This window comes from Apteryx rowi, unplaced genomic scaffold (genome assembly GCF_003343035.1).
Source record: "Apteryx rowi isolate R43461 unplaced genomic scaffold, aptRow1 scaffold_122, whole genome shotgun sequence".
Classification (NCBI taxonomy): Eukaryota; Metazoa; Chordata; class Aves; order Apterygiformes; family Apterygidae; genus Apteryx; species Apteryx rowi.
In genome coordinates, this window is record NW_020447442.1 from 1096056 (window position 1) to 1109009 (window position 12954).

The following is a 12954-nucleotide window of genomic DNA, read 5'->3' on the forward strand; positions in this document are numbered from 1 at the left end:
TGGCTTCCAGTGATATCAGTGATATCAGGAAATGAAAATCAGGCTTGCACTACCAAATGGGACACCTGGAAGAATTGTCTCAAAGATTTGGGCCTAAATTAGTATAATCACACTAAGTGCTAGTCTGGTGCTACTACCAAAACATTGCTCCTAGGTCAATTCATACAGTGTTAAAGAATGTGACTCTGAAGGATCTCTCTTAAACTTCTGCTTATACAGAGAAGCAATCAACAGCTGAGATGCAATTCTAGGTCACCTTGCTGGAATTCTTCAAGTTTGCCTGACGTAGATATGTCTTACCTGTTGTTGAAGCAGTGAGCTGGTGATTGCTATCCCTATGTAAAATCAGATATGCTATCTACATGGTTAAGTGCTCACTACAGTTAAATAGCATCCTTTATATTGGACCAAAACACAGGTTTGGTATGTATTCACTTTCTGCCTATAGTAGGACCTGAACACACACAAATATTCTATGCCTTGTAACACATCAACATTGTGAAGCAAGGTAATGTCCCTCTTTAATGTATGAATAAGTTGGTGCTTAGAAAAAGGCTAACTTAGGCAGTATTTGCTGTAGATTAAAATAGTTACTTGATGAGGATGGTCAAGTTGTTAATACTCTACTATACCTATGTTTTAATGTTATTGGTGAACTAAAGGAAAGACTGTTGAGTCATTTTGATCCTTGTGCTTTAAAACTGGGCAGAATCATTTCCTTTGTGTATCAACAAATCTAATAGCAGCTTGTCTACCTAAAGCACCATACAACCTTCAAAACAGCTTATTCTTCTACAGTGAATGAATATTGTTAGGAAACTTACTTCATTATGTAATAATGTCTTTTCTTTAAACCCCATTCCTATAGAAATACATTTTTAGAACATTTCCATAATTCCCTGTGTTTGAAGCTAAGATCTGGGCCCTGTTATGCATCTCCTGAGAATTAGTGTTGAAGTAGGCAGGCATTTACTCTCTTTGGGTAACTGGTGCTTTGTACAGGTCCCTGTATATGTACCCAAGTATGGCAGTCCTTACTGAGGGTGTTTTTCCTTAACCAAGGGGCAGTGCTGATTCCTCCATGTTCTAACAAGGCAACATTTTAGCCTTGATCAGTTCATATAAGCTACATGTAGCACATTTAACAAGTCCCATGTACTGCTGCAGCCTGTGAGGGGGAGGAACGAGGGGCTTTGATACACTGTGCTAAGAGCAGTCATGCTGCAACAGGGAGTAGGAGATGGGGGCTTGCGGGAACCTTTTAAACCCCCAAACCTCCACCTACGGAAATCATAACTGAGTTGAATTCAATGAAGGTATGACACATAACTGAGCGTAGGAGGCTGGTCCTGTTGAAGAAAAACAGTTTTTCACTTGCTTTCTCAGTTTCAATTTATAACGTTAGCAAACTGAGTTTTAGTTCCTACTTTGCTTCCTTTGAATGGGGAGGAGAGGAAGGTTCCCCCCACCAGCAAAAGGTACATAGGAGAAATGGTGTGTCCCACAGAGCTGATGATCCTTACAGTGCTCTCCTGGATTGACATCCTTTTGGTGCTGGTGTCTGAGTGCTGCTCTCGCTCCTGCTGGCTGGCAGTGCTGCTCTTTTATCACCCGCTGACCGACAGCAGGGAGAAGGCATGTGGTGTCATTTCTCCTCCTGTCCCCGGTGCCCTGCCTGTGAGGGGAACAGTTGGCACAGAGGTCAAGTTTCTTAATGCCGGCAGGGAACTTGCCAGCCCTTCCTTCCTCCCCCCGCCTTCTCCCAAATAAGTCACCCAGCCAGGTGGTGGCAGCTCCCCACCTCCCGCCCTGCCGGAAGGGCAGGAAATGGCTGGGGGCAGCAGAGATTCCAGCCCACATCTGCTTGGGAGATCTTTCTACAGGGACATTTTTCTCGTAGACATAAACTTGTTCCTCGCTGCTGCAAGTACGCTCACGGTTCTCAAAATGGATGTCCGTAAAAGTAAGATTTAAGAAGTCCTAATTCTTGGGTTGTTTTCATGATAACTAAAGACTTGATTTTCACTAGAGGACCAGCCAACTTGAAAATTTCAAGTACTATGTTTCAGCAGTTTCAGTTGTTGGAGTCAAGTGCATAATTTAACATGTAAGTAGAATGGGAAATACACAGTTCTGTTCTAATGTTTAACTCAAAAATAGCTGGAGGAACCTTCCCCCATAATTGTACAAATTTGAACACTAAAAAGCTCTTAAAAAAAAAAAAAGTCACCCTAAAGGCTTTTTTCCAGTTATGAGGCTGGCTTCTTCCCCAGGATTCTTTTGACAGTACAGTAATCCCAACCAAAAGCTTATTGAAAAATGTTTACACTGAGAATTTATAGCATTAATTTAAAGTAAATGTTAGAGGTGTTTTGTTTATTTGAAAACAAATATTTATATATTTGCAAAGGATTCAGAGAGGGGTTTTGTTTGAGTGTTTTCTTTTTGCTGTTATCACCAGTCTTGAGCCCATATGAGCAATTGGAACAGGTATTAGAGCTTCTTAGCCTGCAGAGCACCTTTGAGTTTTGTTTCCCATATTCCCTTGTATTTTTCCTGTCTCCTCCAAATTGCCTCTCATAGCCTTTTCTTTCACTCTCTCATTGTTATTTGTTCATATTTATCTCTAGTTTCCTCTTGTATGTTCCTTGCTGCAGGTGTGAGAGTACTGTTTATGTAGAAGATACAAACTGTGCTTTTTTTCTCCCCTCTATTCCTTCACACCGAAATGTTATTTTTCAGCAGAGTATTTCTGTCTTCCAGAGAAAGCTGAAAGATTGCATTCTTCAAAACTTATCTGTGGTTTTTAAGAAGTTTGAGTCTACCAGTTTCCCCCAGTTAAAATTCCCTTTTCCAAAATAGCCACCACCACCTTTTCCAAAATGTAATGGCCCTCAGGCTTTTGATGATAAGGAGCAGATGAATAAAGCTGTCTGTAAGAATGCATTGTGGCTTGTCACCCACAGACAACAGGCAGGTTGGAGCTGTTGCGAAAGAGAGAGACAATGACTGGCACACGAGGTCATACTGTCAATAATATAACCATTCATTTATGTAATACTTATATAAATAATAATGTTATTAATGAACCATGCTAGTATCAGGAGTCCTTCTGTCTCCAGACTACCAGCAATAATCATTTAATTATGGAATGCTTGAATATTCAAGCACAAACTCTTAAAGAGGTTAGATTATATTCGATTAAATACTACACTACTAGGCCGCAGCAGGATGATCTAAGCACTTTCCATTTAAAATGAATAGCAAAGTTTCATCATTTCTCTGTTGTATTTCTCTTTCAGAAAAAATCTCTGTTTGGGATTTTCAGTTTTGATTATCTTTAAAGCCATAGATGATTTTATTTCTTCTGTGTCAGATTAATTCTAGCTATATATTTTCCACTTGTCAAGATTGATGGATTTAGTGTAGCTACCTGAAATTTGCATCTGACAATAGTAATTTAGAAAGAGACGGGATGCCAGGAAGGGGTTAAAAAACAGAATTTTCCTACCATAATATTGGCAGAGTACAAAGATTTTTCTCCTGGGGTTTAGGATAGAAGACATATGATGGGTGCTGTGAATCCATAATACCTCCTTGTCAAGTGCTGGCACTACTGACTTAGCTAAAAAGCATTTAACACCCACTTTGCTTTTTCTGGTCATAAACATTTCCAGACTGGATATGAAATCTGCCTCACTTTGGTTTTTAAAGCACTTCTTTTAAATGCTTGAGGTTTCCATAGCAACCTATGTCATTTGTGTAAACTGGAGCTCACTGGTTTGTCCTCCCTACACCTAACTTCTGCTGAGATCTTGCAGGTATCATCCCATTTTTTTGGCATGCCTGGGGGTGACTTGTAAGTATTATATATAGTGGCTCAGCAGCAGATCACTATAAAAATGTTGGCCCTTCCCGAAGGGCCATTCACTTGGCAAGATGACAGATGTGTGCTTTCTTCCTTGTTGACCTGTATGATTTACCTCTTTCTTTTTTTCTGTATAACACTCAGTGCAACTTTGGATAGTTGTTGCAAGCGCCCTTTAAAACAAGGTCAGATGGCAATTCTTTGGCTGCTCACACTGTGAAGACATGTCTCAGAATAGCTAGAAGGCCTTGTTTTAAATTAAGGAAATGGGGATTATAATGAGGAATTTTAATTGGACTAAGAATCAAGGAGGTCTGTTGCACAGTCCCTGTCCTTGCTTTAGATTCCTCATCACAAAAAACATGGAAGATTTTGGTGGCCAAGCAAGACTAGCCTCTGTCTTGAAATCACAACAGCTTGTCCAGAGAGACTGTATTCACTTGATCCAGAATAACGCTCAGCTGAAAGATTTCTGCCTATAGCTGCTATGTGCAGCTGCTTTGCCATTTACATGAGGGTGTTAGTTATTCTGTCTCCCTAGTCCCATGGTGAAGACACAGTATAAACCCACAGTGAAGAGTGGGTTGACAATACAGCTAAGCTGATCTACAAGTTACCTCTGCCAACCCTCTGTCTCTGGATGTGCATTTCCAGCAATTCCCTTGCTCCAAGGCAGGCTGTGATACCTCCCTGCAGAGACTGATCCAAGGAGGTAAGCTGGCTGAGAATGATCCCAAAAAAAAAGAAAAAAGAGCAGAAAACAGATCACTTGACAGAAATCCAGACTAGAAGAGCACCCACATTGCGCGGGCTGGGGGAATCGTGGCTGTGGCTAGTCACTGGCCATTGGGTCCTAGTGAGTGTGGTAGGATGAGTTTTTGTTCTGAAGAGCTTCTGATGCAGAGAGCAAAAGATGAAACACGAACGTACAAAGATATGATTTGCCTGGGGCTATACTAGCCTAGAAATACGTCCTTCAGTCCCAATTTGGTGCCGTATTTGTTAGGTCATGGAGCTTATCATATGTTCATTGTATTCCCTCACCATGTTCTTCCTTGGGGCAGATCTGTGCTGGATTTCTGTACTGCACTGGGGAAGGAGGCAGCTTACCTGACCAGCCTTCCTTCGACATGAAATGGCTGGGGTGCTTGGAAAGGAGGGAGCCCCAAAACGCAGGCTCCTCGGTTATTTGGGAGAGGCAAATGGGAGCTGCGGAAGCGGGATTTGGAATTGCCTGGTGGTGTTTTCTGGGCAGAAGCGGTGGGCGCATGCAGGCTCCCTGTGTTATACAACCCGTACGGCAACAGCCGCCCCTGCAGCAGCGCGCAGGGGAGGGCGAGGAGGCGAGCGTGTGAGTAGGAAGGTGTCTGACAAACTGCATAAGACAATTTGCCAGTGTCTGCGTTTCCCCAGCGGCGATGAAGCCTTTGTAGCGTGAGCGCGAGAATAGATTGCTTCTCTGGGACGGGCTGACAAGCCAGGGCGAAGAAATCCTCCCAGGCCTGGGTGCAAGTGGAGCCGTGAAGCGAGGCTGTGCATGTGCATGCCCTGCGCAGGGACGGTGCATTTTGGTGCTGCAGGTAGAATAAAATGGCCTGAGAGCTGGTGGCTCCTCCATAAAATCTCTGTATTTTGCGCTGGTCAGTGTTTCTCTTTCCTTTGGTCACCTTACCGTTTAACTGCTGACTTGACTTCCCTTGCTTAGATCAAAATGGCTCTATTTCTTCTTAGTGAAACTTCCTTCAGGTGTTATAAAGATCATTTCACAGCTTTCAGTACAATGAGCTTTCTAATCTAACAGGAATAGAGTTTTGGGGTTTTTTTTTGCTTTCTGTTTGTCAGCATTAGTGTTGCATTGGATCCTCTCCTCAAGGTAGGGCTTTGGTTGCTGGAACTGTTATCATTCAGCTAGTTACTCATTTGTTTTTAGTATTTTTTAACGTCCCTTAAAAATGTAAAAGGCTTCAGAGACTGAGTAAACAACAGTCTGTGAGATATGATGTCGCAGTCTGATATTTCATTGTCAAGAAACTTTTCTTTAGTTTTATCTCGAGATCACAGTTAACTTTTTTCTTGATTATTAAAAAACAGGCTTAAAAGGAGAGGGGGAAAAAAGTAAATATGTTCTGTTGAAGTATCTGGCTGCTCTGCATTGCTCTTAGCCACAGAAGAAAGTGGAAGATAAAATACTGCAGAAGTGCTAGCATCCTATTTGCAGCACTGGCTTAAGATTTTAAATCTTGATTCACATGGGAAAGGTTTCTGTTTTGCCTGACTTTGAAAGAAGCCCAAGCTTATGTGACCATGCTATTTGCTGGTCAGTCCTCTCTTGCTAGTTTTGAGGTTATTGGTCGATTTTGACCAGATTTGACAGAAATAATTACATTCCTTTAGTTCTTGCAAAAATCAGCAGTTGAGTACAGAAGAAAAACCAAAATGAGTGTCTCATGCTTGCCACAGCTGTTATGCTGGGTCTCCATGCCCTGAAGCCGGGATATCCTCCTCTCCTCAATCCTTTGCCCATAACATTTCTGCCTCGATTTGGGCAAGCTGACACGTTGCCTTGGAGACAACCTGGCAGGTCCCCAGCACCCGGGCATCCAGACCAACAGCGGGGCAGCCAGACCAGGTGAGGGGACCGAATCTCCCCCAGAATACATTGATATAGTTTTCTGCTGCACGCGCAAATGTTGCACACAAAAGGGTTTTTTTTCCTCTAAACTTTTTTTGCAAAATTTCTCTTGTGAGGAAAAATATTTTTCAAGCTTTTCATCCTGAAACTGAATGCATTTTTTAACTGCAAACTGCATTATTGCAATAAAAACCATAATTCCTGCCCTGCTTAGCTGATTGTTTCACAGTCATGGTCAGCTGTAGTAACACATGTACAGTTCAAGCCATGAAAGGTTAAAGGTTAACTTTGCTCCACATGTCTATAACTTGTATCAAACGCAGCCGGAATGTGAAGCAATCGGTCTCTTTGTTTGTTAAAAGTACAGTTTTGTCTTCAAACAGCTGAATGTTTTGAAGTAACTGGTCTCCAGTTGTCTAAACTGCATGTTTACCTTGTATCCCCACAGCATCGTGGCCTGACGTGACAATGACAGTGCTGCAAAAAGGTGCCATTCATCCTAGCACCTGTCAGGCCAAACAAAGGCAATACACAGCTACCATTTAATGTAGCAGTTTCTGCCAGGAACATTTTGCAGTTCTTTTTGAAAACAAACATTTTATTACTACGTTTATTATTAATAATGTGATGACAGCCAAATGCTGTTATCCTGTAACGCTGCTACTGAAATGCTGACTTCTCTCTTCAGCTATCATTTTACAATTAAAAGTATTTAATATAGAGAATAAAATAATATATTTTTGCAAGGAGCATTAATACATTCAAACACTTTAGTACATTGTCCTAATGGTAGCAGGCAGCTTTATGGGATTTAGTGCATCAAGAAGCTCAAAAAGTCATGCAAGACTGGAAGTGAGATATAAATATGAGGGAGTAGGTTTTTTGCATACACGTACTTTGTATTAACCATGTTGTCATATCATTTGAGCCCCTCACAAGTACTGGTGAGTCTTTGTCATGATCTACCACCATGCTGCAGATGCATCCTAGCCTCACAGCTACACTTGAAGCAAATGGGCTCTGCCCCAGATCTCATAAGAGGCTGGCAACCAGAGGTGAGTTCGGAGAACAGCTAAATGCTGTGTATCCTSTACACAGGCTGTATATCCTCCTGCTGTGCTGCTTTAGTTGAGTCTTTGACTCCAAACGCTGTCCCTTGCTCTTGTTATTTTAGCCTTGACGCCGCTCTTGAGAGGACCATGCGTCCCACCAGCCCTGCCCTTGCTCAGCCTTGCATTTCCATGGGCTTGGTCTGGTTGTCTGGCTGCCCCACGCCACCCGCTCAGCTCACGCAAACTCCCTTCTGTCTCAACCTTCACCACTTCCCTGCCTTGAACTGGCTCCTTTTCTTCTGGGGAATCCTGATTTCAGCTTGCCCTTCCTACAGTACCTGGCTTTGGTCTTTACAGTCTTCATTTCAAGGCGGACCAACCCTGGCCTGACTGCCCTTGGCTGAATTATAACAGCACTATTCTTAGATGCCTCTCTGGGAAGCTGAAACATGGGTTTTATTGACTTACGTCACAGTGAAAATCTGTGGCAGGTTTTGATTTTCATTGTCTTAGGCTTGTGACCATACAGCTGAAATGAAATGGCATTATATTTACTTGTATATTCATCCATATAATATATTGTATTTATACTTAATGAAAGTAACAATGCTCATACTTTAAATGGTTAACACTATCTAGGGGAATATCCTCCCTACAATTCCTTATCACGTAGGTCAGCTCCCAGCTAGTGAGACATGTCAGCTGGATGGCAAACATCATGCAGTCCCTGCGCGTGTGAGCATTGCTGGGCTGGTTGGCTCGGCCTCCACTCGGGTGTTGCTAAAACCCTAGTAGCTGGGGCTGAGGAAGAGGGAGCAGCAGCTGGAGGAAAGGCAAGAGGGGGAGCCAAGTTTCAGAGATGGGCTGACAGAGGGGATGGTTGTGCCTTGCAGCTAGCTCTAACAAAGTTGTGAATCACCAGCTTAGCTGAACTTGCATTTTTAACGGGTATTTCCCATAGTGATGCTATTTCTTTAGTCTGACTTAGTGTCAGCTAAAATGGCCGAACCCTTATAAAAATGAGATCATATGAGACATAAAAAACTTTTTCCCTTAAAAAGTTATTTTGTCTTAAGAAAGATGTTAAAGCCTCAGCATGTGGCAATGTGGCACCATTTGTGCAGCAGGTTGCCTGGGAAGATGTAAAAATCCTTACGTACACCTGGAATTCATGCATTGAGCACATCGAGTTGGAAGTACACCTCAGAGACCTTGATCATCCTAGAAACTCCCCAGTTATGCCAGCCAGAGCTTCCTGACAGCAAGGGCTTGCAGGAAACCCTTTCCCACAAGCTGCCTGCAAACCCTGCAGCAGGGACCCGAGCCTCCCGGTGCCCCCCACGACCGCCTGACCGTACACGTGTGCTCCCCAGCGCTTCAGTAAGTGTTGGCGGGAGTTTCCTTGCTCCTTGACTAATAGTTGCCTAACGCTATCAGAGACATCACTGCGGTGCTCTTGGTGGGAATTTAGCTCTGACGCCAGAGGTGAAGCCCTGCTGAGACCTGCCTGCTGCAGGAGCGGGCAGCACTGCCAGGGAGGCTGCCTGATGGATGCTGTGCTGGCTGCCGGGACGGAGGGACACCCGACACGGAGGGTGGRCTGGCGATACTTCTCCTGGGCAACATGAGGGGTTCGTCATTAGGAGAGCATTTTAGGGGCACATACCAAGCATTTGAAATGCTGGCTGTGTGTTGCTCGGTTGGATGCCTGACTGTGAGCATGCTGGTGTGTGATCCTTACTGTAGGATTATCCTCAGGCATCCAGTTGCTGGTGCTGGCTTTGGTTTTATTTTTTAAAGGAAAAATGTTAAAAGGCTGCTGAAGTCTTAGCTTAGAAATGCTGCAAAGGGTATCCAATCAAATACATAAGGAAAGGGTGCATCTCGGGTAAGGCAACCCGGAGCGCACAGCCCTTGCAAATAGTCAGTCAAACAATTCCCTGGTGCCAGTGCATTCACATGTGCTTGGGACAGGCTTGGCTGCGGAGTAAAGCTGTGCTCTGCGGTGATGGTATCTTGTTGCAACTGTTGAAATGTACCAACAGATTGTATTTTTCCTGCTAGCAGACTCAAAGTGGGTTTCCATTAGGCCTTGTTGAGTAATTTGGGTCACCCTATCAGTGAGGTATTGTTTCAGGTTTAAATGAAATGTGTGTGTGCATGCGCACAGGCAGAGAAAAAGATGAGAGCATTTCTCTTCTGTTTTCAGAAGTAGTTTGGACTGATTATCCGTGTATTTATTTTATATTTTCCTGCTTGTAAACCAGTAACTGTTAAGTTGCAATAGCTGAATGTTTTCAGTATTATTCTAAAAATGTATTGGGATGTGAATTATATTGGAAAAGAGAAACTCCTTTCCCTTTCCCCATGTAAACTAATTCAAGGAGCAACATTCTGAGTTGATAGGGTGTGCAGTAAGTTGCTGTGTGGTGGCTTACAGAATAAAAAAAAGTGACTAAAAATGCTGTCTGGCAGGACAGCAAGAGGCAGATTTTACTTTCCAGCACTTTTGAGAGGAGATTTGAGAGACATCTGCTAGGGATGGGTTGAATCCATCCTGCTATAAAGCAGATTATCAGGATGACTCATGAGAGAGGCCCCATGAATTCTTACAATGTGGTTGCAGCATCACTCGGTTGCGTGGTACAACCCATGGTATCCAGGGTATCCAAACTGGGATTACCCAACAGCAAGTGATTTTATGGAAGTCTTGGCCTTTGAAAGGTTTCTTTTACTACTGAAAGAGGTAGATGTCTCTCTCTCTCTCACTCCTTTCCCCTCTGTGGCATCCAGTTTAATAGCCAGCAAGAGGAATAACAGAAAGGTTAGGCATGCATTTCCTGTAATTGCACTGTTAAATGTGTGACCTGATGATGTGAACTGATTCCCATGACAGTGTCTCAGCAATGTTAGCAGTTGCCTCTATGAAACTGGGATTTTGACTTTCCAAGACCCTACAGATGTTGAGTGGATATTAAATACAAAGCATAGAGCATTCAAAAAGTTCCTGGCTGTGGGTGAAGGCCTGCTCCGGTCCCTCTTCCTCACGCAGTGCCCTGGTGCACAATGTGACTTCAGCTCTGTACTATGCGGAAGTGAAATCCACTCTTATGATCCACATGGCAGAGAGCTTCTGCAATCTATACGATGAGGTCACATTTCAAATACTGGGAGCAACCTAGATTAAAGCCATGATTTAAGCCACTAGAATAAATATAGTTTTTGCATTAGTGCATTGCAGACCTAACTTGGAGGATTATGTCACGGGATATTTTTTTCTAAATTGTCTCAAATAAAATCTTAAGGCCTCCTAGTTATTACCATGGTGATGTTGCTCCAACTCAGCAGTGAAATTTCCCAGAGCCTTTTATAATTGTAATTGTAAGGGAATTAAATGTTCATTTTGAAGTAAAAACAGTTTGTTCTCATCCTGAACTTGCTTTGTGAAACTAGATAGTCAGTTTGGACCAGGGATGCGTGCTAGATTGCAGATACTAAGTTGTTTGGCATTTTCTCTGCAGAACCTTAGATCCTCTTATGTTAAAGCTGCGCTGCTAGAGCAGAGTAAACTTACCTTGCTTTATATGATGGTGAGCTGCTTTCCTCCACGGCCAGAACAACTGTCCCACATCAAACCCCAGTTTGTTTCTGCAGCACAGGCAAGCTCAGCCCCAGGAATCCCCCAAATATTTCTGCAGTCTTGTCCTCTTGAAGGGGTTTGCTGAGGAAACACAGTCTGGTCCTCACTGCACTGCAGAAGTGAGTCGTCAGGAATAAAAACTGCGTTGCAAATGGGTCTCTTGGAGAAAAAGTTGTTATAATGCAGTAAGGGCTCTGGAGGCTAAATTTAGACACTTAAAATCAACATTAAAAACACACAGACTTCTCCAAACTGGAATGATTCAATTTGACCAAATAGAAAACTGTTCCCATATTAAGTTAATTGTGTCTCCCAATAAAAAGGCTTCATGCTGAATCTGGCCCTAAAGCTGCTTTTGGGAGCCAAGGAGCTGAGAGATTGCAGCCAGACGCTTCATAAAGCTAAGGCTTTTAATGTTTCTTTTATGCTGGCAATGGACAAAGCAGCCAACCTTCTGGAAACATGCTAACAAGTGCCTCCAGTCATCTTTCTCCCAAACTAGTATTTTTGTTTTGTTTTATCCAGTTTGAGGAAGGGCTGTAATTACAAGTGCTTGTTCTGGGTGGCCATTGGTCTTGTCTGCACGAGTCTGAAACGTTGCCGCTGCTCAGGGAGGTGAGGACGAGGAGGGGTGAGTCCCGAGCTGGGCTGAAAGGGAAAGCCGAGACTTGCTGGTGGTGGCCTCGCACAAGGAAGCCTCTTTCTGTGGGCTGGGCTATGGCACAGGGCTTTCATGCTGCGTGTAAGCTTATATGTTGTATGACAAAAATAGAATGTAGAGATACCTGAGGTGTAAATGTGCTAGCTCGGGCACAGGAACCAGGCTTGTCGTGTGAAGTGCTAATCTCTGTGTGGGCTAATTTCCCCCACTGTCTCTGGTACAGGAGGTACCTTGGGGCACCCCTCCAGCCTGCCCGCCCTGTGCCCTGCAAGCGTGCCCGGGGTAGGGTTCCTTGCTGCTGGCCAGACCTCGGGGGTCTGGGCAGGCCGTCCCTGCCCCCTCACCAGCATGGATGAGTATTGCCGAGGCCGGTGCTAAGACTCTGCTTCTTTCACGGTTCCTATCAAAGCTTCAAAAATATCCTCTTGAGTGGGTGCTGCTACTGGAGAATATGTCTGTATGGGAGTCATCTAACATGAGCCCCAAAGCGGGGACAGACTAACCATTTCAAGCTCTTCCTCCCTCAAGCTTTTCTACCCAGCTCCCTTCCAGCTCCTTTCCTATTCCAGTCATATGTTTTTCTTAAACTGTTGTTTTTTCCCACAACTGATGCTCCTCAGTACGCACAGCTTTAAAGCTTGGTCCCAGCCTTCCCTAATTTGCAAGCTTTTGTTTCAGCTCAGTTACACTTGTACAGCATTTTTCGTCTGAGGCTCTGATAGTGCATCACATCAGAGAAGTACTGAAAAGCCCAGAGGCGAATGGAGTATTTTAGGATGCCTTTTATGAGCAGAGTGGAAGCAGACGGCCTCGTTAAACCGCATCAGGAGGGGCAGAAGCGGGGAGGCCGCTCCGCTGCCCCGTCTCTGCGCGGGCACCGGTTGCTCGCTGGGGGCTGCGCGCTTGTCCCGCGCCCCCCGTAACCGGGCGCGCCGAGAGGCGGCCTTTCCCGCGGGCGGGGGCCGGCGGCGCGGGACGGCGCCGGGGCAGCGGCGGGGCCGCGGGRGCCCTGGGGATGGTTCTCCTTGAGCCACCGCACAGGACGGTTTTCTTCTCTTTTGTCACCTTCTCTTAGTTTCTTTCTCTTTTTTCTTTCCTTTC